This window comes from Chiloscyllium punctatum, chromosome 49 (genome assembly GCF_047496795.1).
Source record: "Chiloscyllium punctatum isolate Juve2018m chromosome 49, sChiPun1.3, whole genome shotgun sequence".
NCBI lineage: Eukaryota > Metazoa > Chordata > Chondrichthyes > Orectolobiformes > Hemiscylliidae > Chiloscyllium > Chiloscyllium punctatum.
Genome location: NC_092787.1, coordinates 54,823,179 through 54,850,575, shown reverse-complemented (window position 1 = coordinate 54,850,575; position 27,397 = coordinate 54,823,179). Strand labels below are relative to the sequence as shown.

General features: G+C 39.8%; 1 protein-coding gene across 4 annotated transcripts in view; it reads right to left on the bottom strand.

The window, feature by feature from the left end:
• Window positions 1-27,397, bottom strand: part of LOC140469697 (astrotactin-2-like) — a 1,585,258-nt gene that overhangs the window by 348,721 nt on the left and 1,209,140 nt on the right. The window lies entirely within an intron of this gene.

Genomic DNA, 27,397 nt, shown 5'->3' with positions numbered 1-27,397 from the left:
ACTCTGGACATGATGTCCCATCTACTGAGGGCGTTTTATACACTTAGAGATCTTCTGCGTTTCTTTTCAAAGTCAGTGTGAGCTACCCTTGCAACTATAACAACTACCAGTTAATGAACCAGTGTTCAACTTGTGATGTAATGATTCCAGGTTGCTTACACTATCCATTCTGCTCTAGTTTGGAATGTGAAATGGAGCAACAGCCTTTTGGCACCAACATTTGAGGGCAAGTTCAAAGTTTTGAGTTTGGAACATTGGATTTCCAATAGGATATCCACAAACTGTCAAAACTTAAGAATTTGGTTTTCAGACCAAGGATTTATGTGCTTAATACAAAACATATTTATGGAGAGAAGGAATTAGAAAAGGAAATATGCTGATGCTATGTTATGAAATGTATTTCATGAGCTTTTACCATTGCATTCAACCTTACTGCAAAAGTGACTGCATTTCAAAGTAATTGACCGTGCACATTGGGAAACTTCATAGACACAATCTGGTCAATTATAGCTGCAATGTCTTTCTTGTTTGCAATTGAAGTTTCTCTGAAAGTGTGTTGTGTTTAAAATGGATGGATTGTCTCGCAGTAGCAAATACCTAGCCATCAAACAATCTGGGGATTTTATACAGTAGATGCATTCATATGCTTTTTATTCTGCTGCTTCTCATTGCATGTGAGCCACATCTAAACAGCCTACATTTGCCATTCTTTCTGGATCTCACTTACTGATCATACTTCTCAACTATATGGAAAGAAAAAATATTTGTGCCAACATCTGTAACGCACTCAAATACTTTTATGTGATAGATCTACTGAAAATTTGTGCACTTTTCCCAGACTGAATAGTTCGTTCTGTTTCCATCAGACAGAGGCCTGAAATGGGGGCTCTGGTCATGTTTTGCTGCACAGTGTAAAACTATGCTTTTCAAAGTTAAGATATAGTTCCATTCATACATTATTAAAAAGTTGTCCATTTTAACACTTAATTGTGAAAAACTAAGATGAAGCAGTGACTTTTGTGTCAATAGTTCAATCTGTCTGTGTCAACGTGAATTAAAACATCACTCACAAAAAATGTTGAATAAAATTGTTTTTCAGATCATAAAGGAAAAAAAGTCTGATTTCTTGGCACGTGTAACACTGTCGCCTGCCAGCATTTACTACCACCGAACAGGGACCCTGACAGCTCTGGGCTGTTATGTTCAAGTGTCTTAGCTCGACATGTGAAATTCACAAAGCATGTCTCGTGAACAGCAATGTAATTTGAATGCGTACAAATGTTTTTGCTTAAAGGTGCATGAACATATGATGTTCAGCCATTTTGCTTTTTGTTCCTGGGGAGCTCAATACAATAATGAAAGCCTTTCACCATGAAAGATGAAAATTAAAACACACTTGTTCTTCAAGGAAAAGCAAAAAAGCGTTGAATCCTTGCCTACTGGGTCAGCGCCAGTTTTGTTTACATGTTTTCCAAAACTGTATAATGCATTCTTAGAAAAAGCCTATTTTAACATGGCTCTGAACACAGTGCAGGAAATTGTGAGCAGGTGCAAATACCGCCACGCCGTCCCTAACTGAATTAAAATGCCCTCAGAAATTTGTAAATCCATGGAAACTCAAATGGAAAATAAACTTGTATGAGTAGTGGTGGTTTCTTATGAGATGTTAGTGTTGGCATGCTCAGCCAGACAGAGAGGGTACCATGAAACTTTTCATATATTGTTTATTTGGTGAGGGTGGTTGGGGGGAGAGGGGCAGGATGGGATTGGATAGGTTAATCGATTTTCATGGTTCTATAGCAGGTAAGTCGATAGATGAAGAAGAACAGAAGAGCGAATTTCAAATTTTGGAAGTGATGGTTCTAAATAAGAGGATAAGTTGCATGTGGTTTAACAAGCAACAAATGGATTTCTGCCAAAAGTTTAAATTAGATGACAAATTATGGACAGATGTTCTTCAGCTGATCAGCTCTCTCATATCTCTCATCTCTCACTGATGTCGGCCGGATCTCAAACAATGACAAAACAGGATATGGAAAGAGATTGAGTATTTAGCAGCGTGAGGTAAAGACAACAATCTCTCCATCAACGTCCGCAAAATGAAGGAGCTGGTCACTGACTTCAGGAAGCAGATTGGAGGTCATGCCCATGTCAACATCAATGGAGTTGAGGTAGAGATGATCTTCTGTGTCAAGTTCCAGCGAGTGATGATCACCAACAATCTGTCCTGGTCCACCCATGCCAATGCTATGGTCAACAAAGCACAACAATGTCTCTGTTTCCTCAGGAGGCTAAGGAAATTCATCATGATCATAAATACTCTAAGCAACTTTTATAAATGCAGCATAGAAAGCATCACAAAATGATGTGGTAACTGTTCTTCCCAACACTGCAAGAAATGATAGAGGGTCATGACCACATCCCAGTCCATTACACAAACCAGCCTTCGATTCATTGACTCCATGTATACTTTCCACTGCCTTAGGAAAGCAGCCAACATAATCAAATATCCCTCTCACCTTGGTTATACTCTCTTCCACCCTCTTCCCTCCTTCAGGTAATACAAAAGTTTGAATATCCGTATGAACAGATTAAAGAACAGGCTCTTTCCTGCTGTTATCAGACTTTGGAATGGACCTCTAAAATGTTAATGTTGATCTGTCTCTCTCTGCACCTTCTCTGCAGCTGTAACACTGTACTCTGCACTCTTTTCTGTTATTCTGATGCACTTTGTATGGTACAATCTGCCTGTATTGCTCACAAAACAACACTTTTCACTGAATCTCGGTACACGTGACAACAATAAATCAAACCAAATCAAATCTATTAGAAGGGCATCATCTTCATGACAAAAGACATTGGAAGGCTTGTTCATTTTTATATACAACTTAATAACCAATGCATAAATTGTAACCTATTTATCACTGCATTATCTAACATTTCAGAGAAAAATAAATAATAAGTGAAATTGTTAAGTGCATCACTGCTTGTATCTGATCTTTGAAAAGTCTACCCATTTATTCCTAATCTACTGCTTTTACCACCTGATTTGCATGTCAGATTCAGATTAAATTCCCTTTTGGAGGTTACTGTTAAATTTGCTCTAACCACCCATTCAGACAGTGCATTCCAACTCATCACAACTTGTCAGATAAACAGCATTCCTTTTCTTTATTGAGGTGAAATGAAATGTTCCTAATATCCTGCCCAAATACTTTTGTGAATATATTAGAAAGGAAGACTCATTTTTGGCTCATAATCTTTTTCTAAAAATTCCTCAGTGTTCTGCAGGCTATTAGTTACTTTTAAGTAAGTTTACACCTGCGATGTGGACAAACTTTTCACAAATATCGGAAACTGCAAGTTGTGATGATTGATCAGTTTATTATTTACCTTTTCATGCTAGTTGACTGAGAAATTTTCACTTTTATACTGCAATAACTTTTTGAAACAGTCCATGAGATCTTTAATATGTTGAATCATAGAACCTTGGACACAAAGGGACAATTTAGCATAGCCAGTCCACCTAACCTGCACATCCCTGGACATTATGGGGCAATTTAGCCTGGGTCATCCACATAGCCTGCATATCTTTGGACTGTGGGAGGAAACTCACACAGAAATGGGGAAACGTGCAAACTCCACACAAACAGTCACCTGAGGGTGGAATCGAACCCCAGACCCTTGGCACTGTGAAGCATCCTGTAATCAACTGTGTCATGTAATCAAGAGATTGGTGTAATTTTCATCTTAATTTTTCCTGTGAAGGACCAGACAATTCTAAAAGGAAAGTTCAAAAACAGCCAGGAGTGGCAATTGAAACAATGGCAATCTAACATAGAGACAAAGGCTTCTCAACCAAGTGACAAAAGTAGAAATTGCTGGAAAAGCTCAGCAGGTCTGGCAGCATCTATGAAGAGAAATCAGAGTGAACATTTCAGGTCAACTGACCCTTCCTCAGAACTGACTGTAGATGGAAAATGTTAGTTTATAGGCTGAAGATAGGTTGAGGGGATGGGTAAGGTAGACAAAGGAGTGGATAACGATCTGGCTAGGAGGGTAAATGGCTGCTAATGGGGATTGTTAGTGGCTAACAATGGTTGGTGTATAATAGCAGACTATATGATAACGAGGCCTGGTTGTGGGTGGGTTGGGATAAGGATATGGGAGAGCGCAAGCCCTAAAGTTATTGAACTCAATTGTCAGAAGGAGGAGGAAACTTTCAAAACAAATGAGTTGAAAGCTCACGTACTGAGCCACCAATCTCAAATTGCAGATGGTACAAGAGTGAGGAAAAACTACAACTGGATATAGATGGACTGGTCAGATGGACTGACCAGTGGCAAATGGAATTCAATTCAGATAAGTACGTGGTGATGCACTTGAGCAGAACAAACAAGGTAAGGGAATACCTAGTGAGTGGTAAGACCCTGGGAAGCACGGAGTTTGCATGTAAAGTGGTTAAAAACAATATGATAAACTTGTCTTTAATGGTTGGACAAAAGCACAGTTAAATTTTGCTAAAAATGTATACAATGCTAGAGTATTGTGTGCAGTTCTGGAATCACATTATAGGAAGGATGTGATAGCACTGGAGACAGTGCAGATGAGATTTACCAGGATGTTGCCTGCGCCCGAGAGTTTCAGTTATGAAGAGGCTTTGAACAGACTGAGCTTGTTTTTCTTCGAGCAGAGGAGATTGAGAGGGGGTGTGATTGGGAGGCACAAGTCTATGAGGGGCATAGATAGGGTAGACAGAAGTAAAATCTCCTTAATGGAGGAATCAATGAGTTGGGAGATTTAGAAGGGGTGTGAGGAAAAATGTTTTCACCTGCAGAGTGGTAGGAATCTCGAACTCACTGCCTGCAAGGGTTATAGAAACAGAAACCCTCATAACACTTAAGCAGTGGTTCGATGTGCACTTGCAATCCCATGGCATACAAGGCTACAGAAGACATCTTGAAACTGGGATTAGAATAGTTAGATGATTGTTCTTGACCAGCATGGTATGATGGACTGAAGTGCCATTTCCTGTGCTGTGGATCTCTATGATTCTATGACCACATGACTAAAATATTCCTCACATTTCAGAGAAGGAAAGACTTTCTTTCCTCTCTAATACAATACCATGGTCTGGTACCTTGTAAAAAAATGGTAGATAAACCTGAAACTTGCAAGTTATCACCACCCAAACATGACACATTTTATCTTCACAGGAGCAAGAGCTGGTTAATTTGAGCTTTGCTCATGTGCAGTTCACTAAAAGAACCAGACATTTAAAACATCTGCTGCCTCCACAGAAATGGGATTTTGGAAGTCTTGGAGTTGTGCAGAATATACACAGTAAGAATCAGTTTGCACTTTATGTGTTTCTTTGCCAGGGTATCTCCATGGAAAGGTATGACACCCTTTTGGATCTGGTCCTGAGATCCTTTCATGGAGATCAAGTGCCCATTAGGGTAGGTAAAGTGCCCTTTGAAATTGTAAGTAATGTGCATAAATGTGTGTTGGAATGTGCATTACTAGATTAGTGTCAAACTCAGTGGAACTGTTGTTGTGGACCAGGCCAGACCCCCACAAAACATTCCAACAAAGTGGTCCAGTCTCTAAGTTTGTTTTAAGCAGGTGTAATGCAGATATTCCAGGAGTGATGCAGGAGTTTTAAATAAAACAGAATTTATTTACAAGATTACAGAGTGAAACACAAACAAAAGAGAACAAAATACCGAATATCAATCTATCCGAAAATCCAACAGATCTTCCTAACTTAATGATACGGTTGCAAATACTTGCAACATTCCCTATAAACACTCATTGCTACAAAAGGTAAAGTTAAATACAGGGTCTTACAGGACAGAAATGAGAGAGAGAGGAGGATCAGCCTGCTTATTTGGGGTCCAGCAGCTTTTTCAACACTACTCCTAAAAACCAAACCAAAGCAGAGTGTAGCTGAGCCTGGAGAACTGGTCACTCCCCTTTCATTGTACAAGTGTTTATTTTAACTTAAAATCCTTCTGCCTGAGGCAGTATCTGTTAACTATAATCAAATAGGCCCTGAAATCCTTCAACCCTTCAACCTTTTGGAGTCTGTGTCTTTTACAACCTCTCTGAAAAATAAAACCAAGGACAGCATAACCTTGAGAAAGGAGCAACTTCATCACACAGTAAGCAGGCTTGTGAAAATCTGCTAACAAAACTGATAGCAGCATCCATCAGAGGGATATGTCATGTTCTTGAAGTTTTTGAATATCATACCTGGAATGATTAAAAAAAATCATTGCTATTTTACTCCGTTCACATAGGGCTAACAGAATTACAACATGACTGTTTTCTCAAACATCTATTATGACAGTGGGATAACTGCTATTGGACTCATGTTATAATGCTTCATGTAGTTGACGGAATGTAAATGTATTAAATTGGTTTATATGAATAAGTATTATTTCAATACAGTGAAATCTCCAGTGGACAATTAGAATCTTGTGCTTTAAAATACATGTTATCTAATTTTGACATGGATCCTGAGATCTGCCTTTAGTGGATACTGGGTAAATTGACAATTGATACTAAGTATAAGGACTGTAGGGGCCTAGATGGACATTTAGAGTGTGATGGCCATGGGTGCTAGACAGGAGGCCGGAGGGGCAAGGATTGGCATGAGGAGGGTGGGGAGAATGAGACACAAGTGTTTGAGGGATGCTTCATAAACTGCTCTTCAATTTAGAATTATGAACACAGTGCTCGAACCCTCAAGGCAGCTGCTGTGTCCAGCTCAACTCTGCATCTGGCAGCTTCTCAGTTCTTCGGGTTTACCTGCCTTTTAATCCAGCCTCAAGAATCGAACATCAGATACTAATGCTGGCAGTTTAATTTCAGATTCACAGGGACAGGAATTTTTCCATCTCTATGCATCCAGCCCAGGAATGAAAACCTGGATTTACATTTCTAACAAATCAGCTGAAAACTAGTTAGTCAGTCAAAGATCTAGTCCTAAGTTGGGTTTCCACTGCAGAGTTACCTCTGTCTGCCATCAGATAGCCATGAGCTGTGATTTCGTGGTGTCAATTCAGAAGTGGAGAAGGGGAAAAGTTGATGACCTACCTCATCATTAAGCTTCATGATGGCTAATTAGTAAGAAGCACTGATGTGCTCAACAGAACCACAGAATTTATTCACTTTCCACAGCCTTGCATAAAAGATGGAGCAAATGCACTAAATAAATTGTGAATGTTGATGAACTGCGCAGTGTTGATCCATGTTTCGTAAGCTGGAAAAAAGTTGACCCTCATTGTTACTTGCAGGTATCACCTGGTACAGGTAGCCATGATGTGGAGGTGTCAGTGTTGGACTGTGGTGGACAAAGTTAAATGTTGTCTGATTTTTAACCTGGTACACATAAGCCATGCTTGCTAAGCTTGTGACTATTTTGCTCAGAAATATAACACATTGATCAGGAATTTGAGGAACTTTGCATTAAACAAACAACATTCAAATCTTGCTACCACAGCCTCAGTTAATTGATCAGAGATCAGAGTGGTGCTGGAAAAGCACAGCAGGTCAGGCAGCATCCAAGGAGCAGGAAAATTGACGTTTCGGTCAAAAGCCCTTCATCAGGAATTCCTGATGAAGGGCTTTTGCCCGAAACGTCAATTTTCCTGCTCCTCGGATGCTGCCTGATCTGCTGTACTTTTCCAGCACCACTCTGATCTCTACTCTGGTATCCAGCATCTGCAGTCCACACTTCTGCTCCGTTAATTGATTAGTCAGTATTAAAAAAATATTAAAACAATATTGTTTCTCCAAAAAAAAGTGATTGTTAAAGAAACTGCTGAATTTTGCGTGCAGTCCGATAGCAGATTGATTATATTAAGTGCTGACTACTTAAACACAGGAATAATTGGGATGAATTTGCGCTTGGATCAGGAATTCCATCCAATGAAAGTAAACGCAATGTGATTTGTTGCACTGAAATTTGATGCTTGGATCGCAACTATTCTTGGATCAGGTACATAATCTATGTGGAGTCAATTGGACTCAGAGGGCTACAGCCTAGGGATCTCCCTACGTAACAAATAACCCCTGATATATCTTAGCAGTAAGTGTTTTGTAACAAGGTCATGCAGACTAGCTCACCCCTGAGATTCAAGTCATTTTTCAGTCCAGCACCACAGCACAGACTACCCTTTGTGTGTTTTAATACATTTTAATAATATACCAAATGTCAAAATTGCTGTTTTGTATCCCAATAGGAAAGTTTCCATGAACATTTTGACAGATGAATATTCCCTCCATTCCTAAAATAATTTCACCATGCAACCACACACTACATTTTTTCGAATCCTACAGTGTCATGTACATTCCCATGTCGATTCATACCTTCATATATCTACTCATTCCAAACCAACACTGCTTGGCAATACTAACACATTTGAATATTTTTGAACTGGAATGCAAAAAACACCCTTGCATCTTGACTTTATCATTATATGGTCTTATACTGTTTGCCTTGTATTGTTTTATAACAGATATCCATGTTCAGAAACTAACCGATCCACACTAGTGTTTGAAACAAGACAGAACATTTGGAATCATAGAGATGTACAGCACAGAAACAGATCCTTCAGTCTAATTCCCAATTCTGACCAGATAGTCTAAATTAACCTCGTCCCATTTGCCAGCATTTGGCTGATATCCCTCTAAAGCCAGCCTATTCATAGCCCCATGCAGATTATCTTTAACTCTGGAATCAAAACTACTATACTGGAATATCAGATTAAAAATAAATAATTGTAAACATTTGAAAAGGACCCGTAAATATCAGGGAAAATAAAAGATATATTGGCGTTTTGGATGGAGACTTTTCGTAGTTCTGATAAAGAATCTACGTCCAGAATGCGAATCAGTTTTTTCATTTTTCCAGATTTATTATGTATTTTGAGCGTTCTTTAACTAAAGTTCATTCCACTCTTTAACTCACATCTATGAGGAGTGAATAAATCTTAAAAGAGAGAAGAGCAGAAATTGCTGGAGAAACTTAGCAGGTTTGGCAGCATCTGCAGAGATGTGACCCTTTTGAAACATTAACTCTGCTTTCTCTCAACAGATGCTGCCAGACTTGCTGTGTTTCTCTAGCAATTTGCTTTTGTTTCAGATTTCCAGCATCTGCAGCTCTTTATCTTATGAAAGTTAGAAGAGGTTGTATTTAAAATGCCCAAAGGAATGTAAGGAAAACAATGAGATTTTTAGAAAAGCTAAATTGATGCAAAGTGGAGAGGGCCGAAAAGTTAGACAGTGGGTTGAAAGTCAGGGCATTATTATTCAGAACATATTGTAGAGAACTGTAACTTTGCATTATGTGCAAGATCAGGATTAGTGTTTGTAGAACTCTCATACATTTTATTAGTATTTTGCCGAGGCTGATTAGAAATGTTAGAGTAATATTCTGTTTGTCAATACGTTGTGCCTTTTCCTACAAACAAAATACAATAAACTAGGCTTCAAAAAAAATCACGAACAAAGGAGTTTCAAAGGAACCAGTCACAGGTAATTATAAGTGTTCTGCTTAATCAAAACAAACTGGCACATTTGGAAAATATAGATATTACATTTGACCACCAATTAATGAATTAAATTCAGCTTTTTGTTAATGCTTCATCTGGACACCAGTACTTTCCAATATGTTTAAATATTTTCAGAAACTTGCAGAATAAATGGAGGGATTTTAAAAAAATAATCTGAAAAGACAGAGATGAACAAATTTGAAATGACCTAAGTTTTTATCACAGGCTTAAAAAAAAAATTGAAGTATTCGGCATGATACACAAGAATTACAAAGAATTCAAGCAATGTGATGGGTTGTGCATCATTTTATTCATTTCAGTTCAGAAAAAAAATGCTGTTTTGACATGTTAAATTTATCTGAATAAAGAGATCACAGATTTTAGCTTTGAGGGATTGCTGAACTTTACGTCACCCAACAAGTCCAGACATGTCCGATCTATGCTTTGCCTGCTCCAGTCAAGAACCTTTTGTTTTTTTTTGATTTGAATGAATGATTTTATTGTCACACGCATTTTACAGTGAAGTTACAGTGAAAAGCTTGTACTATCACCATGATTCCGGCACCATTTTGAATATTGTAAAAATAATTTTTAAAAATACAGCTCAGAGAGTCCATAATCTTTCCGCCGCTGCTTCACCACTGCCAGTGCTGGACCCAACCAATGTCAAAGTCGCTGAACCTCAGGACCCATCTTTCACCACGGGGCCACTTTCCTCATCAATGCTGTCACCGTCGACACCTCCATTACTGACCTCTCCACAGAAGGTAGGTAGAAGCAAATGCTTTGCCACTTTCTGCACTATCGACCAGTGTCATGATCAAACAGCAACTTGTTTGGCACCCTAGCAGCTCCTTCTGTGGAATATGTGGGCACATCATAATAGCCCATAATGAGGAATCCTTATGCTCTTGTCATTAGTACATTTGCTCCTAAACCTGGGGCCACATGCATGAACAAGGTGTATTCTACACAGAACTTAAGCATTCTCTCAGCTGAGTCCTAACAGGAGATAAACTGATTCCTCCCTTCTCCTTGAAGCAAACCTTTCCCTTTCAAAGTGTCAAGATCTTCCTGAAAATGTCTTTGGACATCTTTTATTGTCCAAGCTCTATTCAGGCTCCTGACAGTTGTGAGTTATGAATTTGGTCTAAAAAGGGCTACAAACCCATTACAGATTGGTTTGCTGTCATCTTTGCAATATTCTCTAAATCCAGTGGCAAGGAGGTCACTCCAACAGCAGCATCATCTCCCATGCCAATGTACCAACCATCAACAGCAATTCCTGGAGAAACTCAGCAGATCTGGCAGCATTTGTGGAGATAAAACAGAGTTGATATTTTGAGTCCAGTGACTCCTCTTTGGAACTGTTCTGAAGAAGGTTCACTGGACTTGAAACATGAACTCTGTTTTCTCTCCATAGATGCTACGAGACTCATTGAGTTGCTCTAGCAATTTCAGTTCTGGTTTGAGATTTTCAGCATCCACAACTCCTTCTTTTATTTAATGTCAAACATCAAAGTGCTAATTAGTCAAACTCATCATTTGAGGAGGACATGTCATTCACATGTCTATCAGCTGAGTTTCAAATAGAGTCAGAGCATCATAGAGATGTACAGCACAGAAATAGACCCTTCTGTCCAACTTATCCATGCCGACGAGATAACCCAACCTGATCTAGTCCCATTTGCCAGCACTTGGCCCGTATCTTTCCAAACTCTTCCTATTCTTATACCCATCCAGATGTCTTTTAAATGCTGTAATTATATGAAATGCTTTATTCGATATTTGGTCACAGTAAGAAACTCCCAGGGGAACTGTGCAATAGAGTCATATAGCCATACAGCATGGAAATAGACTGTTCGGTCCAATCAGACCATGCCAACTATAATCCCAAACTAAATCAAGTCCACCTGCATGCGATCGCCCATATGTCCTCAAACATGTTTTATTCAAGTACTTATCCTAAAGTCTTGTAAACGGTCTAAGTGTACACACATCCGCCACTTCCTCTAGAGGTTCACTCCACACACAAACCACGGTGTAAAAATATTGCCCATCATGACTTTTTAAAATCTTTATCCTCTCACCTTAATAGTATGCCCCCTAGTCTTGAAATCCCCCACTCTAGAGAAGACACCTGCCATTTACTTTATCTGATCCCCTCATGATTTTATAACCTCCATAAGGTGAGCCCTCAACCTCCTGCACTCCAGTGAAACAAGTCTCAGCTTATTCAGCCTCTCCTTATAACTCAAACCATCCATTCCTGGCAACATCCTGGTAAATCTCTCCTGAACCTTCTCCAGTTCAATAATACGAAAAGAGAAAATGCTGCAAAATCTCAGCAAGTCTGGCAGCATCCATAAGGAGAGAAAAGAGCTGACGTTTCGAGTCTAACTGACCCTTTGTCAAAGCTTTTCTCTCCTTATGGATGCTGCCAGACCTACTGAGATTTTCCAGCATTTTCTCTTTTGGTTTCAGATTCCAGAATCGGCAGTAATTTGCTTTTATCCAGTTTAATAATATCCTTCCTGTAACAGGGTGACCAGAACTTGCACAAGATACTCTAGGAGAGGCCTCACCAATGCCCTGTATGACCTAAACAGAACGCCCCAACTCCTATACTCAGAAGGTCTGAGCAACGAAGGCAAAAGTGCTAAACACTTTACCCCCACTCTACCCATATGTGAAGTATGTACATGAACCCCTAGGTCTCTCTGTTTTACAATACTACCCAACCCCCTTCTGTTAATTGTGTAAGATTTGCCCTTGTCTATTTTATCAAAATGCAGCACCTCACATTTATCTGAATTAAACTCCATCAGCCACCCTTCAGCCTACTGACCCAATTGATCAAGATTTCTTTGTAATTTTAGATAGCCTTCTTCATTGTCCACTATACCACACCTCCTATATTATCATCTAACCCATTTATATAAATGACAAATGAAAATAAGCCTGGCAAGTGCATTCGGAATGTCCTGTAAACATCTCATTTATATGTTCATGATGACAGCTCATCCTCGACTAAAATCAGTCCCACTTGTCATTTTCCAGCATTTAAGCAAGTTTTCATGCTATGACATACAGGATGGCAAGAGTGAACTTAGTGGCTGGGAATGAAGACTTTTCTCAACTTAACGGATCTAACAGCTAAACTGACAGATGGCCTGGAGCTTGAAAAGATACATGACAATTTAAACTTAATGAAAACTGGCAAATGCCATTGACACAACTGTAAACTATAAAGTGACTCCTAAAATTAATTGCAGCCATTTCTTACGTAATTCTTACAATTGCCCCAAGGCTACAAACATGGAAATTAGAGGATTCAACCTGAAATGGACTTTGTTACATTGAGCATAGCTCTTCAGTTGAACGCATCACCAAATCTGTCATCACTTTTGATCTTATCTTTATTATTCTTGGATTGTTGGATATTGCCCATGAAAGTAATATTCCAGTGAGGAAGCACACAGTGCTCCTTCACCCAATGCAGCCTTGACATCCTATTATCAGATGAATTCAAAATTGAGACCATGTTACACATTAATTTTACTTCATAATTGTATTTGTTTGGATATACTGGAGTCAGGCCTGATGATGGTACATGAAATAAATTTCTCCTGTGATCGTCCAAACACAGCTTTCCCAGAAATGCAGAGTGCACTGTTTAACGGAAAGATCGTTTGCTGCACAGCTCAGTAGAGTCATAGAGTCGTACAGCATAGAAACAGACCCTTTGGTCCAACCAGCCCATGCTGACCATAATCCCAAACTAAACTAGTCCCACTTGTCTGCGATCGGCCCATATCCCTCTAAACATTTCTCATTGATGTACATATCTAAATGTCTTTTAAACGTTGTAACTCTACCCGCGTCTATCACTTCCTCTCGAAGTTTAACCCACACACAAACCACTGTCTTAAAAAAATTGCCCCCATGTCTTTTTTAAATCTTTCTCCTCTTGCCTTAGAATTGTGACTCTAGTTTAGAAACCCCCTACCCGAGGGACAAGACAATATCTATAACCCTCATTATTTTATAACCACTACAAGGTTATCCCCAAACCTCCCATACTCCCAGAAAGAATTCCCAGCATATTCAGCCTTTCCCTATAACTCAAATCTTCCATTCCAGCAACATTTTGGTAAATCTCTTCTGACGTCTCTCCAGCTTAATAATATCCTTCTTATAATAGGGAGACCAAAACTGGACACAGTAATCCAGAAGAGGCCTCACCAACATCCTGTACAACCTCAACCTCAACAGCAGGGATAGGACAGGACATTTTTACAGAACTAGCTGTTGTGCAGAAAGTTTAAAAGGTCCAAATTGAATGTTAATGAATGGGTGAATGGATGAATAGATGAATGAGATATTGGTTAATGTGCCAATTGCAGACTGGCACATAGCAAGGGTGGCAAGTGGGCAAGATGGTGGTTGAATGAAGTGATCGTCAGATATGGGAAGGAAATTGAGTTGGATCGAGGGGGGTACAGTCGAGTAGTTAGTGAGGTAGATGGAAGAATGTAGCTAATTAGGATTTTCATTTCCGTAGCTTTGCAAGAATGCTATTGTCTGTCTAATATTTCTCAAGTAACTATTCAAGTAAGTGTATCAGAACTCTCCTAAGTCTCTGACTCTAATTCAGTGAGCAGGGGAACTGTCTTTTGGATGCTTAAACTGTCCTTTGGATGCTGAAACTTCCTGGAAATTCTCTATTAGCTCCATGCATGAAGACTTTTGTAGGGTCCCAACACATTTGACAGCTGTATGGCTTACCTCCAACTGTTCACAGTCTGGAAGATTTAGGCATGCTTTTCTCTTAACAAGATTTCAATTATTTATTAGACTGTATCAGACATAATATTTTATGCAAACCTGGCTTTTGTCCCTTATATTAATTGCAACCAAAGGAGCTGTTAGTTTAATCAAGCTATTCAAACTTATTATGGGCAGGTAAGATTTGAACATGAGTTTCTTGTCTCAGAGGAAAGGACACAACCACTACACTACAGCAAAGCTGCAATTAAACTTTGTCCCTCAATGACCATCACCAGTTCACCACTATGCCTGCTGCTTTGTATTCCAGTCAGAATTCACAAAACAAGGAGTAAGTTATCAACATTAAAATGCAAGATATATGTCATCACTGTGGTAGGAATATCACGGCCAATATTACATAGCTTTTAATGGACTCAACAACAAACTTTTAAATGTATTTGGTTGTAAGCACAAACGGCAGGATATTTGTGTGACCATATAAAATCACCTTGACTACCTGTAGTTCAAATTGTTGCTCTGTAATTGTCAACAAGTTCATATTCCCCAAGCATGATGCTAAATCAATTAACTTAAGCCCAATAAGGGTTACTCAATGGTCCATGATCATAAAATATGCCAATTTACACATCATGAATCTTTGATGGCTTCCTTTGACTGAATTCTTTTGCAGTTCCTGCTCTTTCATTTTCAGTACCAGACAGACTGTAAATATTTGGGTAGAAATCACCCTCTACCAATACAACGTTTCTTTAACTCTCACAGTCTTAAACTGTGAACAAGACTGAAACAATTCCTGCAAAAAAAAACATTAAATTTGCCTTGCCATTTTACTCAAGTGCTCAGTAGGACTGTGTTGGCTGACCCTGCATAGCAAACAAAAAAGGCAGGAAACACTGCTTCTGAGGTGTAATGTCTTGAGATTGTTCGAGCATTAGTTAATCTGTTGAGAATTGCCTGATGCATGCTCAATAATCTCCAAACTTGGCGCCAAGTTTACCATCTATGTATGACCTTCTTTCTAATAATGGGTAGCTACACCTTCAGGGAGATGGGTTTGCATTCCTCCGTGGTCGCTGTGGGATTACAATTACTTAAATTACAGGTTAGAAGACAGTTACTTAAGTGCAGAATTTGAAAAGCTAGGCAAACCACGACAGGTGGTAAAATGGAGTGAGACCAGATCATCCATTATCCCATTGAATGAGAGAGCAAGGCTGAAGAGCTGAGTGGTCTACTCTTGGTCCTATGTTCCTATTAATAATAGTAACCATATGATGAATAGATTGGCAGAAAAGCACACATTGTTCCTCATGTTCAGAACAGACGAGCATTTATTACACTTACATGGTCCATCTGTAAGGCACACCTCAGTGGTTTAGTTGATTCTTAATTAAAATGGCCTAATAAGTTTCTCAGTTGTCAAGAAGGATGCTCAGAAGTACAGGGGCAATTAAATGCAGACATTGTCAAGAACTCTCACATCCTGTGAATGAATAAAAATAATTCTCTTCTAAAGTTCCACATGTCCTCCTTTAAGATCCTCCTTAAAACTGACTTCTCTAACCAAACTGTCTGTCATTTATAAGTCTGTACCTTTCTTTAGTTCAGTGTCAGCAATAAACTATATTCCTTTGAAGCACATTCAGGCACTTCATTCAATTAAAGGTGCTGCATAAATGTAAACTGGAGCTGCTTTGCAAACAAAAAGGCGACAATTAATCTGTATAGCACATGGATGGGTTACATGCTATTGATTAACAGACCTCCCTTCCTGATGAATAATGAGCACTTTGACAAGGCATAGGATGTTCAGGAAAAGAAACAAAACCATATGAAGAAAAATTTTGAAATAACGCCTGACCAGTATGGCAATGAACCAGCGCATTCATGTGAAAGAGGAATTGAAGACTCTCAGCAGTACCTTACTGTTCGTATTCACTGTTACTGAGAAAATACCAGTGCCCATTTGCCACCAATTAAGAGGCCACCTCTTGGAGCACCCTCAAATTGAAGATAATTTGGCAGATCATGCTCCAAACTGGGCCAGTGGGAGGGCCCATTGAGTTGCCCCACCAGAACGTTCACCAGGAAGAAGAATGCAAGCATGCCTCACATTGGAGAGAATAGTCCTGAGAAAGGGTCACACCCAAAACATTGACTTCTCCACCTCCTGATGCTGCCTGGCTTGCTGTGTTCTTCCAGCCCTCTGTTTGTCTACTTCACATTGGAGACAGCCTTGGATGATGCAGGCAACTGTTCCAAGTAGAGGTGGTCAAAACTAGCAGGCAATCAATGTGCAGGGTGACTCCCTCCACAGGATAGCCTGCTCCAATCAGTAATGGCCCTGTGTGAGAAGCAACTTCAAAGAAAAAAATGTAAATAATGGAGACCTTGTTGGCATCTTAACCTGCTGCCAGGAAGGTACCTTAAGGGATCAGTTCATTCATCAAACAAAGATCTTGGTGAATCCACATTCTGGCTAATTAATTAGCTACTTAATAAGAAGAAGGAGATAGCCAATTCCATTGCCTACCTATCTCCAGCCTGATAGACTGGAATGGGAACATGATGGGTGGGTGATCCAACATTCCAAAGCCAGCTGTGACAGGGAAAATTTCACTCTCAATGATTGCAGCCTCATGAACTCTTAAACTGCTTTTAGTAATAAAATGGGCAACTTCTGGGTTCCATGAAGGAATGTGTAAGAGACCAGTTGCTGACAAAACACATTGGATGTGGACTACAGAAAGGCAGGTGGAGTACTCCAATTAAAAAAGGTTACTCATGCAGTTACCACCTTGAAAGTTATTAAGCAGCAGAGGATCCAACAGTTGTCAAAATCTTCTGTTTTGCACAAGATTTGTTGATTGGTCTTTTCAACAGTTTATACCATCATAAGAGACTGACTTCAAGGTTGCCATTTTATTTTTGAATGAGAGAATAACTTAGCCAAACATTCAGTGTTCTGTGGTATAATAAATATCATTCACTGAGACTCAGAAAGGAATACAACCATACCAACAAATAAATACAAAAGTAATGGATCAGTAAGATTCTACTTTTTGAATAAAACCAACAGAATGCCAGATTATTCAGAAGTTCTCCCTCCATTCAAAAATTAATAATTTATAATTAATTTCAGATAAACGCTTTCCCATTTAGACTTGAACTAGGATAATGCAACAAATGTAGATGTTTAGCTTTCCACAATTACTTATATTTCAAATTTCAAAGGTGTCATCCTGGGTACAAGGAAACATCCTTCATGTTTGGGAATATTTTCTCTAAATAAATCAAAATAACTGGAAGCATTTTGCTTCCTTTCAGTGTGATTAAACTTGAAGTTTTTAATGCAAACTGTGAACAATTTACCAATTGAGATGTAATTTTACTGATGCCAGTCTCATTTCGAAAGTCATTTTTCATCTAACCACCACACGAGCCCTCGTTGCTTCACCACTAGAACTCAGTCCTGCTCATCCATTGACGTCCCCAACCCCACAACAGCCAAGTATTGCTGATCTAAGTAGCTCCTAGGACACTGCAAGTTTAAATTTTCTTTCCTTCTTTTCCAAATTTGTTCAAGGCCTCATCCTGTCCACCAGCCCTACATGCTTCTGAGATCTCCACGTCCACCCAAATTTCTCACACCCTTGATTTCTTTTAGTCTATTACTCATTCTTCAACCCAAAACCAAGAATTCCATTCTTAAACCTCACCAGCCTCTATCTCCCTCTTGTCCATTGTGATGCTGCTTAAAAACACACCTCTTTACCCAACTTTTGTCCATATGCCCTTTGAAATCCCATATCAAATGTTTTATATCATTCCTGTGAAGTGGTTTGGGATGTTTAGAATCTCTATAAATGCAAGTTATTTTTATTGCAGAAATACTGAAAACAGTAGTAATCTAGATTTGAGAATGTGCAAGCTAAAGGTGTCAAGAGAAAACATTCATTCAAATCAGTAACTGCCAGAGCATTGGAGGCAATTGCAGATGGAGGCAAAAATATTGCAATAGCTATTTACAAGGAGAAAGTTAGAGCTAGAGATCAGAGTCAAGAAGTGCAGTGCTGGAAAAGCACAACCGGTCAGTCAGCATCCGAGAAACAAGAGAGTCAATGCTTCGAACATAAGCTCTTCATCAGGAATGAGCATTTACAGTCTAATTGTGATTGTTTTGTAGAATAGGAAAATTGTAGAGGAACTCCAAGGTTTAGCAAGCTCTCTGAAAATGATATATATTCCTCTGAAATATCCTCTTTTAAATGAGAATTTTCTTTTTATTTGCAAATTCTTCAATTTACTCTCGCTCAAATGATCAAGAAACCCACATAATAAACGATTTGGAGTAGGCAGATGAAATTGGGTGAGAATGAAAAAAAAAAATCAGATTCACAACATTGAAAAAAGTTGTTCCAAATTTCTCTTCCAATCTTAAATGGAAACTTCAGAACTGTGCCCTCAGCTGCTCTTTTGCAAAGTATTTGTATCTTATTAAAGCCCCAACTCACCCTATTTGCATTGTATTTCCAATTCTCGACTACTCCACTGAGAAATAAGGTGGTGCAAATTTAACACAAACTGGACACTTGGAGGTGGGCCGTCATGCCACTGCTACTTCTGCACAATGCCCCGAACATGCTTTATAGCCGCCATCCTTCTTGACTCTTTATCCACTCCACTCTGCACTGGTGACCACCAGCCTCACCACATAATCCGGCTTGCTTTTGGACCAGCTCAGACACCATGCCAAGCCTTCAAAATTTTACTTTGGACTTGATGGATACCTATGTTTCTGCCAGGTTGGTTTGCGAGCAACGACAGACATACAACTGCACAGGATACTTTTGCACTGACATGGAGACATGCATCTTGCGGCTCTGAGCTGGTTTTCTTAGTGTTCACTGACTGATAGTTGCAGGCTGTCAGCTTCTCTGTGGCTCACAATACTTGCATAGCACTCAGGCAAAACATTTTCAGGTTTAAAAAAATAATCCTTGTAGAATGAAGAGCAGGTGGCCAGTTCTCCCAGCTCAGTTTTACCTCTGGTTTTGGTCTGGCTGTTAACTGAAAGCAGGCAGTCAGTTTTGAGTTTGCATGCCCAAGAAACAGGACATGGAAGAGGGTGTTCCACTTTTGTTTTCAAATTAAAAGAAAAACAACACACAAAAAACAGTAAAGAAAACCAGAAAGAACAAATATCTTCCATGGAAAAAGGGGGGCAAGGGAAAAGAAACACTCCTCCTCCAAAATCAGAAAGCAACAGTAGAAGCAGCAGGAACACACTGACTGTGGCCCAGCCAGCACAAAGTCAACCCCCTAAACTGAGGAGATTCTAAATCTCCTGGTTACATTTTTAACTTTTTTTTTGTTTTCTTGTATTTTCCCCCACACTACCGCTAGGCGGTGATGCTTATATTTTTCCTTAGCACCCACATTGTGTGTGTGCAGGTGTGAGACACAGTGAAGAAGGTGTTCTTTGCCGAATCTCTCTGCTATCTCTCTCCTGTAAGACCCCGTGTATGTTTTGACCTTATTTTCCAAGGGGTGTTCATGGGGATTGCTGCAAGTATTTGTAACAGCATTGTTAAGTTGGAACAACCTATTGGGTTTTCAGATAGGTTAGGTTATTCAGTATTCTGTTGTCTTTTGTTTGTGTTTCATTAGGTAATCTTGCAAATAAATTCTGTTTTGTTTAAAACAAAGTGATTGGGTCAGCTGCATCAGTCCTGGGATATCCAATTTACACCCACTTAAAACACTAACAACATTCCTGTCCGGGCTACTGTCTTGAAATGTTTTGAGGGGGTCTGGCGTGATCATAACAGGAGTGAAGGAGGACTACAGTCAGTCAAGTGGTACTGCCACACCTAAGAATTTTTTTATTTACTCATGGGATATGGGCATTGCTGGCTAGGGCAGTATTTTTGCCCACCCCTAATTGCCCAGAGGGCAGTTAAGAGTTAACCACAGTGCTGAGGTGTCTGGAGTTATCTATAGGCCAGACCAGAGGAAGATGGCAGATTCCTTACCTCAAGGACATCAGTGAGCCAGATGGATTTTTCTGACAATCAATCAACAATGGTTTATGCTCATTATTCGACCCTTAATTCCAGATTCTTTATTGAATTCAAATTGTAACCTCTGCTGTGGTGGGATTTGAACCTGGGAGAACTGAGAACTGGAAGGTGGGCTAATTTTGTGCCTTTGTTTAAGAAAGGCTGTAAGGAGAAGCCTGGAATGTACAGACCATTGAGTCTGACATCAGTGGTGGGACAGTTGTTGGAGGGGATTCTCAGAGATAGGATTTACATGCATTTGAAAAGGAAGAAACAGCCAGCATTACTTTGTGCATGAGAAATTGCGTCTCACAAACCTGATTGAGCTTATTGAGGATGTAATCATGAATTGCAGGGTTACAGAGGTAGGGCGCGGGGGGCGGGGCGGGGGGGGGGGGAATGAGATGCTCTTCGGAGGGTCAGTGTGGACTGTATGTGCCAAATGGCCTGCTCCCATGCTGCAGGGATTCTATGACTTTACACCTCTGAAAAACAGTGAAGTCGAAACTGCCCAATCTTAGTGGGAAATTGAAACTTTAAGTTGTAGGGAATTCCACTGTATCAGGTTTGAGCGCATTCTGTCAATTTTAAGAGAACACTTAGCTGTTGAGATTTGCAGAGCAACCATTGATAAAGCGTTACATTTCTGAACCAGTTGTTCAAAAGAAAACATAAGCTTTATGAAGTTCTAAGGAGATAAGATATTCATACTGGAATATCTCTCCCTACAGTAACGTTCTCTTACACCAAAGTAATGGAACTGTTAAGCATATACATCAAATGTGCAAATGTTTTATTAACTGAAAATAACTAAATCTGTACCTCAAATAGCAACACAAAAACTTAACATAAGATAAATGGAATGCATGAAAACATCTTGCTTTCTGCTATGTAACACAGGCCAACCTGACAAGGTGACCTTCTACTGAACCTGTGAATAATCATTTCGGAATGGTTATAACGATTGTCTCTAACAAAGTGATTATTTGTGGCTGTTATTGCTGGATATTTGCCAAGAATTATTCCGAGGTGAAAAAGATACCACAATTTCAGTTGAAGATTTTAAACACTGGCATCTCTTACAAAAAAGATGACAGCTGCAGTCTTTCCCTATCAAAATTGTTGTTGCTATTTTAAAAAACAAATTTCATTTCTACAAAAAGTCAGTAATTCTTTGAACTTTCTCCTTTTTGCTTCAGAATCTATCTCATCTGCTTCTTCATCCCCATAGTGCGGAAATTAAAAAATCATCACTGCATCTCCCACTGTAACTCATTCTTATACATGAACTACATTTGATTTCAAAACCCAACCATCAGATAACCTAATCAGTAACTTACACAACATGCCATTTTCACACAGCATCTTTTCAGGTTATCAATGCCTTCATCGCTATAATTCCAACCAACTAATCTCCAAACTCCAAGACCCAGGTCTCCACTCTGCCCTCTCCAACTGAATCCTCAACTCACTTGACTTCCTAACCCACAGACTGCCATCAGTGAAAACAGGCAACAGCACATTCTCCATGGCAATCCTCAACACCAGTGCCCCGCAAGGCTGCAGACTCAGCTCCTTACTATGCCCCCTGTAAAGTCATGACTGTGTGGTCAAGGTTTGTCCCAACTCCATCCACGAGTTTGCTGGCGACAGCACTGTTGTATGTCAGATCTCAAACAATGATGATACGGAATGCAGGAAAAAGAGAGAGTGCTTGGTGATGTGGTGTAAAGATAACCATCTCTACCTCAATGTCAGCAAAAACAAAGGAGCTAGTCATTGACTTCAGGAAACGAGGTGGAGCCTCTACATCAATGGAGCTGAGGTGGTGATGGTCAACAATGTCAAGTTTCTCGGAGTGATGATCACCAACAATCTGTTCTGATCAACCCATATTGATGCGATGGTCAAGAAAGCACAACAATGCCTCTGCTTCCTCAAGAGGCTAAGGAAATCCAGCATGTTCATAAGGACTCTTACTAATTTTTACAGGTGCACCACAGAAAGCATTCCATCCAGATGCATCACAGCTTGGTTTGGCAACTGCTCTGCTCATGACTGTAAGAAATTACAAAGAGTTGTGAACATAGCCCAGTCAATCACACAAACCAACCTTCCATCCATTAACTCCATCTATACTTTTCACTGCCTTGGAAAGGCAGCCAACATCATTAAAGACCTCTCCCACCCCAGGTATAATCTCTCCAACCTCTTCCATCAGGCAGAGGATACAAAGGCTTAAACACACATAACAATAGTTTCAAGAACAGCTTCTACCCGCTGTTATTAGACTTCTGAATAGACATTTCAAACTTAATAATGACTTCACTCTTTGTGCACCTTCTCTGCAGCCGTAACATTGTTTCCTTGCTCTGTTCAATTACCTCAATGCACTTTGTATGATATGATCTGCCTGTACCCAACAAAACATTTCACTGTACCTAGTTACATGTGACAATAATAAATCAAATTAAATCAAAAACCCTGTAACATGGATGTTGACTTCCCTGCTATCTTTTTCAGTATGGTTTTGATACTCAGCTTCTCCTACATTCCCTCAGTCGGAGTGCTCTGAGATTTATGATATATGAATTGTTCCAAGTCCTGTCAATGCCAATTTTGTTCCATCTCTTTGAATTCCATGAAAGTCCAGGATGCCTTGATTTCCCCGAGCTAACTGCCTGGCTCTGTTCTGTTAAAAGTTGGCAAGAAGGCAAGCGAGGAGGTGTTCATATTGCACCATTCCATGGCACACAACATTTGAGCAGCATGCCATTGAGGTGCAACTGCCAAGGCAGAATTTTTCATACTGAGTAATCTGGCAGTGTAATGTTATCCAACATGGCAGAGGGCTAGAAACCTGATGTGAACTGCTCCAAGAATGCTGTTTTTGAAAACTATAGAAAGCACCAACTTTAAACAATTACTTCTTTGGCTTTGTTAAAAGCAGTAGTGCCACCAAGATTGCTAGCAAGTTGAAACAGTATAGACTGGTTTCAGCTGTTAATGTATTTATGTACTCAGCAGTCTCCTCCACTGACAATACATCATTGATCATTTAATTGAACCAAGCTGAAATGAATGTACCAAAGCAACTACATGGCAATTCTTTTTAAACACTATTCACTTTTTACAATTGGTCAAAATCCATTCCTGGTATGTGTAATTTATTTATGAGAATGCATAGCTAATGTCATACTGGGCAGGTTGCCCAAATACAAGATCTTCAGTGGTTTAGCAGAGATATATTACTCCCAGAAGATCAACACCTGATTTATAGGACATCTCATTTAAAGCATTTTAGAAAAGGTCTGCGCTGACAGTTCCTGCAGTAGCAAGCACAGTTTATAAAGTCACCCAGAAAGTCTCTACAATAAACTGGATACATGACTGTGCTTCCATCCTATGCTGAGGTAGTGCTCTCATACATAATACATTAAAGGAGAATTTTTAAATTGAATACCTCTTTATTAAAGTAGCAGCATGTCTATGTTCTAACTGCAATGGCCACATGGCTGGAACAATTTGCAATTAAGAATTTGATGTAATCATCTTGTATCTGCCACAGATCCACTGCATCTCCAACTGACAAATTTGAAAGTGTGCATGACACTTATATGTAGATGGCTAAAATGTCTTTGTCATGGAATACTGACAATTTGTTATTTGTAAGGAACACAATCAATCAGCACACAAGATTCCAAGTTATTAAGTTTAAACCCAAATTGGAGTCAGTGAACTGATAGCATCAGCAAGTAGTTGAACAAGAATCAATAAGCTTGCTATAAGTGCTTCTTGAAAATCATATAAGTGACCATATTCATTTTGTTAGTTGTCTTATGCACAGGTCACGAAAGGAAGATTGATAATTTAAGAAAACCATTAAGAAGTCAAAGCAATTCAAATTATCATCATCATTTAAATTATTATTCTAGGGGCCAGCTTTGTGCAAGCTGGGTCACAGACACGTACGATACACATGTAAATAAAGGGTGACTTGGTGACTGGATACTGGCCTTTGTGAAGTCATTTCAGTTACTTTTAGAGGTACTTTGAAAACAAAGTCTTTGTGGGATGTCTCTGACCTTCCATAATCCCTCTGACCCAGTGCTGAGTCTGCAATACTTGTTTTATTTATAACCCTGAATCATTGATTTGCTAAAATAAGGGAACAAATAATCCGACTCAAATCCAAAAGCTCTCCTTCTCTGGATCTATTACTGATAAAAGAAACCCTGAAAGCTAAATGTGCTTTCCTATTTTCCTAAAAGATAAATAATCTCTGAGCTCTGACTTGAATACAGTCTGATTTGGACTCAGCTGCAGAGTGACATCAGCAGGCTAAGTGGTCCAAATTCAAACAAACTTTCGACTGAGATCAATAACTATCAGTGTGATCATAAATTTACTTGAGTTATTCTTGTTTTCAGAACATAAGAATGCTCCAAAATTCACCTTAATGGATCTGTACAAAGATAGGAGCTTATATTGACTATACACCTGTAAATTCAAACATCTAAAATATGCCAAATTGTAGCATTGATTTCATGAAGTCTGACAGACCAAGTCTAAGAGCCAAACAAAAGAAAGAACATTTAACATTTAATACTCTTCCATGTTTATTCTGCAGAACACATTTTTACTAGCCTCTGTTGAAAACATTTTAAAATGTTGTCAATGGCTCTACTTCAATGTGTGTAATACTGTTGTCTATTTTGTTTGCTCAAGTTCCATTCCCAATCCTTCAAAATCAGATATTCTCCAATCTTGTATCCCACTCCTTTTTCATGCCTACGCCCTCTTGAATTATTATACAAAATCAGATTTGTCCAGCTGTTTTGCAGATGAGGGGATAGTTCAGTTTCTCTCACCCCAGGGTTGGTGTGCAAATTTCAGATAGAAAGGGTTGAACTTTCTCAGCTTCTGTCAGACCTGGGCAAAAGTGAATCAATTTCTCAGTGTTGAGAAAACACAGTCCGATTTTGCACTGAAGACTTGAATGGTGACATGTGGATTGAACTGTCAGAGGACGTGGGTGGCACAGTGGCTCAGTGGCTAGCACTGCTGCCTCACAGCACCAAGGAAACTGTCTTTGGTGACTCTGGAGTTTGCACGTCTCCCAGTTTTTGCATGGGTTTACTCCTGGTGCTCTGGTTTCCTCCCATAGTCCAGGGATGTGCAGGCTAGGTGGACTTTCCATGGGAAATGCAGGGTTACAGGGAGAGGGTGGGTCGGGATGTGATGCTCTTCTCATCATTCTGGATCTGATGGACCGAATAGCTTTCTTCGGTACTGTTGGGATTCTATGAAGTGGTCGAGGGGGGTACAATTCAACATTTAAAAGGCATCTGGATGGGTATACTGGCAAATGGGACTAGGTCAGATTGGGATGTCTGGTTCGCATGGATAAGTTGGACTGAAGGGACTGTTTCCATACTGTATGACTTTGTAAGATCCTGTTTGAATACATTAACATCTCATTATGAGCTTTTCTTGTTTTCTTTACATGCTGTTTGTTATTCTTCCACACAGCAAAGAGAAACTACCTGTCGGCAATTCCATACATAAAAGTTACAGCAACTGACCTGGTGTGCAGCTGGGCTTTAAACAGGTAATGGATATTTTACAGGGCCCAGTAACTGTCGGTACATCCACCACTGACAAGTGCATGATGGAGAGGCACCACTGAGGCTTGGTGTATACATAATGAGAACGGCCTGAAGTAACTCACCCTAACTCCTGTGGTGAAGTCCTCTATGAAACAGAAACAGAGAGAGAAACTGACTCAGTCTCAACTGTTTCTCTCTCAGGAAGTGGGTGGTGATGGAGACTATGTTACAAAGTTGATTTTAATGAATAGTGACTTTTGTTCATCTCTAACAAGGCACATTGTGAGCTAATAGGTGTTGGATTGGTGAAGAAGAAGGGGGTATGCCCAGTCCAATTCAATCTAACTCAGTCACTTGCCAATCCTTCTTAGTCCCTCAATCACCCAACTAAACTGCTCCATTTTCTATTTCCCATTCACCTGTCCTGTCTCTTAGCCATCAACTCAAATCACTAAACCATCAACCGCTCTAATCTCTCACCCAGTCATCCACCTATCACTCAACTCTCTCACCCACTCATCCACTTGCTCTTCCAATCACTCACCCAACCACCCCTTCAGTTACTTACTCTCTAATCCACCTACATTTCCAGACTCTCATCCATGTACCCCTTCTACCGTTCACTTACTTAACCACTCAACCCATCCAATCCATCAACAACCCACCTTCCCAGCATGCGTTCACTAACCCGGCAATCAATCACCAAACCAGCACCTAGTTCCAATTCTACTCGGACCTCCATCCACAATTCTTTCTCCAATACATTGATGACATCATCAGCGTTGATTCCATCTCTCATCAGAAATTATTAAAAAAGTCAATTTTTCTTCCAACTTCCTGCTTTCACCTTCATGCGTCCATTTCTGACTTCTCCCTTCCCTTCACTGGCATCTCTGCTTCCATTTCACAGGATTGTTTGGCCACCGATATAAACTTCAAAGCCACCGACTCCCACAGTTACCGTAACTATATATCCATACACCCTGCTTCATGTAAAGATTCCATCTGTTCTGATGATGCCAATTTCCACAGAGGGTCCTCAGAAACATCCACTTTTTACTTCAAACAAGGATTCCCCACCACCATGGGTGACATAGCTCACAGCTGTGCTTGACCCATCTCCCACACTTCTGCCCTCACCCCTTCCATCCCACAACAGCGACAGGGTCGCCCTAGTCCTCACTTACCATTCCACTAGCCTCTGCATCCAAAGAACCATACAATGTTAATCCCATCACTTCCAAGAGGATGCCACAGCCAGACACATATTCCTTTCCCCTCCTTTGTCAGCGTTCCATGAGGATCATTCCCTACAGGACATATTTGTCCACTCCTCATCCACTCCCAAAACCTCCCCACATCCCTCCAACATCCC